The sequence below is a fragment of the Cibotium barometz genome, chromosome 33, assembly GCF_041138505.1.
Source record: "Cibotium barometz isolate CiBa-2024 chromosome 33, ASM4113850v1, whole genome shotgun sequence".
NCBI classification, from domain to species: domain Eukaryota; kingdom Viridiplantae; phylum Streptophyta; class Polypodiopsida; order Cyatheales; family Cibotiaceae; genus Cibotium; species Cibotium barometz.
Window position 1 is genome coordinate 29,486,872 of NC_141078.1, and position 3,960 is coordinate 29,490,831.

Genomic DNA, 3,960 nt, shown 5'->3' on the forward strand with positions numbered 1-3,960 from the left:
ATGAGATTAGTGGATTGTGCTGTCAAATTGCTACTGTTAACACTTGACCGTTAGATCAAGTTAAGGGATGACAAATTGAGAACTTACTTGACTGAAATTCCCGTGGAGGAATGCTCAGAAGGAAATTTTTTGGTCTAATGAACCTTTATCATGTTAAAGATATGAATGATATGATCTGAATGAATTGTTATTTAATGATGAGTTCTAAGGGATATTTATCCCAGTATTCTGTTGGGTTGACCAGAATATAAGGAACCCCAGAATAAAATTGGATCTTAAGAAAAAGAGTTGTCCTCTACTTTATGAGATGAGGACATCTCGCACTTTTTAAGTGGGGTAGAATGTAAGATTCTCCCCCAGCCTTCGAGGTATACAGGAGTAAGAATCTCCCTTTTTGATCTTATAATTATTCCCTCTCTAAAATAAAAGAAAGATTTTGTTTAAAAAAGGAAGAACCTTTTTCTTGAATACTTCTCAAGAGTCCCACCTGTTTTAAGGATTCAGAACAACGAGTTCAGAAGTGAGAATCGATGTTTTGGATATCAAGGTTTTGGTCTCGAGTACGACCCAAAAGAAGTTCTTTATCTATTGGGGAGTTTAAGAAGTTATCCCCCAGATATTGTGAGCCTTATCTGACTTCAAAGAAAGTAAGTGACTTAGCTTACGAGCTTCTTTTATCGCCTCATCTCAAAGTTCTTAATGCCTTCTATAGAAAATTGTGCCAAACCCAAATCATGGAAAGACGGTAAAACTTCAGTGGCAAGCTACCGTTGGCTTCTAAGTTACGCTAGCTCCTTCCTTTATATAAGTCGTAACTTTTACTTGTCGCTCACAGTAATCTTACTCCCATCGATCTCCTTTCTTCCTAATCTCCTTCATGGCTTGGCAACAAGAATTAGTTTTATCCATAATGATTCCTCACCTTCAAGACGCAAGTGAGTCTGTGAAGAAGGATTTTATAGAACAGTATGAGCGCTCACTTTTCCCTCACTTGGGAACTTCTGTAGCGCAGACCAAATGGCGGACCTATCAAGACATAACTAGGGTAACACCCTGGGGTCAGCAGCACTTTCGCAACAATGTCCGCTTGGCCATGGTTATTGAAGCCTTGGGTTTGGGTCCCCGATACTACTGCGTCATGAGATCAAGGCATCCTGGGTTTTCTGAGCGGGTCTTCTTATTGGCGTGTTTTCTTCCTCATGAGAAGATATGCCTTTACCCCGTTTTTGGCTTGCCTCTCAGAGGTCCTTTTGTTAGAACACCTCATACCACTGAGATAGGCGCAGCAATAACCCACAGAATCATCCCCATAGATGAGTTACCTTATACTTGTGCAGCTTGTGAGGACTGCTTTTGTGACCATATGATGGACGGGCTTATGGAAGCGTAAAGAGTTCCTCTATCTTTACTGTATAAGTTCCGAGAATGAATAAAGTTTAAATCTTGTTCTTATCTTGAATCTTGCTCTCTTTGAGACTTTTTCTTGGTGGTTAATCTTGATTAAAATTTTTCTCTAAGTCTCATATTTGTGAATCTTGCGAAATTATCACAAGTTGCGAGATGAGGACATCTCGCGTTTTTTTAAGTGGGGTAGAATGTAAGATTCCTCCACCAAACCCCTTTTTGATGTCTAGTATCTTCTTCTATAATCAATCCCTCTTCAGAAATATAAAAGACTTGTTTCTAACTGTTTTAACCTAGAGAGAGAAAATATTCTAGAGAGAGAATATTCAGATTTTTAATATTTTTAGATAGAAAATTATCTCATCTTATTAAAATAAGTTCCCCTGAAACAGAAATTCAAAAAAGAACTTTTCAATGTGCAATTGGAATTAATTAGAAATGTGTATAAAGGACCTTAGTCTAAGGGTCTAGATTTTCAGAAATTTTTGGATTATGGTCCAATTAAGGTTCCTATGGACCAATAGCATCAATCCATGTGTAGGGAGGAGATAAATCCAATTTGAAAAAGAAGATACCCAAAAATGAGTAAATACTCACATAAGATGAAGAGTTGAAAATGTACAAGGTTTATTAGTAAAAAATTATGAGTAATATTAAAAGTATGACATATGTAAGGAAGAGGAGTTCTTTAAAGGAGGTGCATATTTCACATAAGATGAAGAGTTGAAAATGTACAAGGTTTATTAGAAAAAAATTATGAGCAATATTAAAAGTATGACATATGTAAGGAAGGGGAGTTCTTTAAAGGAGGTGCATATTTCACATAAGATGAAGAGTTGAAAATGTACAAGGTTTATTAGTAAAAAACTATGAGCAATATTAAAAATATGACATATGTAAGGAAGGGGAGTTCTTTAAAGGAGGTGCATATTTCACATCCTTGAATGAGTTTTAAACTCATAAAAATTGAGATATTTCATCTCTCCTCTCTCCTCATTTAAGTCTAGTTCCAAAAAGTTAGCTTAACTGACCTAAAAATGGTCAAATATTGACCAAACTGATTTAGAAAATTCTAGAATCAGTTTGTTTGGTTAGGAGCTCAATTTTTCCTATAAGTAGAAGCCTCACCCTTGTTGAAAAATAAATAGTGTTTATGCATCGTTACTCTACTCCACCTAAGCCAAGAACTGTGAATTCATTTAATAATTCACTAGTTTTTGGAGCTTCCCTCTTTCTTCAATCCCAATTAGTGGCTCCATCAACATACTTAACCAATTGATTGGTTGGGGGCCTCTACCGTGAACAAAGAATCAAGCAAGTTGTAAGGTAATTAGTGAATATTCATCTTTCTATAATTTCTCAATGTTTCTCTCTTCTCAACCCCTCTCAAGCTTGAGAAGTTTAATTGGTATGGTTTTTTTTAAATGCTATTGAAGTTTGAATAGTAGTGAAGAGTTACATAATTTAATAAATGCTATTGAAGTTAATTTTCATTTATGTTTAAATTCTAATGATTCTTATGTAAATTCTCTCTCGCACTCAAGAAATGGTCATACTCATGACCCATTCTCAATCCAAATCAAGCTTTACATAAAGCTTTTTCTTAACCCAAGATTAAGCTATGCTTGAGGCCAAATTAATGGCTTTTTCTTATGCTTTTAGTTTATGTATATTGATGATTCAATCCATTATGGATTAAGGATCCAATTAGAGAATCATTTTAATTATTTCCTTAATGATAAGCTTTATCCCTTAGAAAATTTGAGATTTATCAGTCATAGCAGCGGAGCTATGGCAAAATTTTTATAAAAATTATGCATAAAAAATTTTCATTCAAAGCATAAAAAGAGGACTTCCTACCATATTCTAGGAATCATCATCCTAGATTAATTGAAAGAATTTCATTATAATCATGGAGAAATTGAATCTTAAAATTATGCATAAAGGATAAATTTTTATATCAAAAGTGTTATTTTTACCATTTTTATTTTCATGCATAGAAGTATGCATAATGGATAAATTTTTATATCAAAAGTGTTACTTTTATCATTTTTATTTCATACATAAAAGTATGCATAAAAGAAAATTTTTATATCAAAAGTGTTACTTTTATCATTTTTAATTTTCATGCATAGAAGTATGCATAAAGGAAAATTTTTATATCAAAAGTGTTACTTTTATCATTTTTAATTTTCATGCATAGAAGTATGCATAAAGGAAAAAATTTTATATCAAAAGTGTTACTTTTATCATATTGGATTTCATGCATATAGGTATGCATAAAAGATATTCTTTTTATACTAAAAGTATGATTTTCCTCATAAATGGATTTTATGCTTAACTTAGATGCATAAGAGAAATTCTTTTATTCTAAAAGTATAATTCCCTACCAAATTGAAATCATGCATAAGAAGATGCATAAAAGATTGATTTTAATTTCGAAAGTGTTAGTCTCCTTAAATGGAATTTATGTATAAATAAATGTGTAGAGAAATCTTATATCAAATAAAAGAATTCTCTTTTTTTAAAAAAAAGATATGAAATGTGATAAGATGT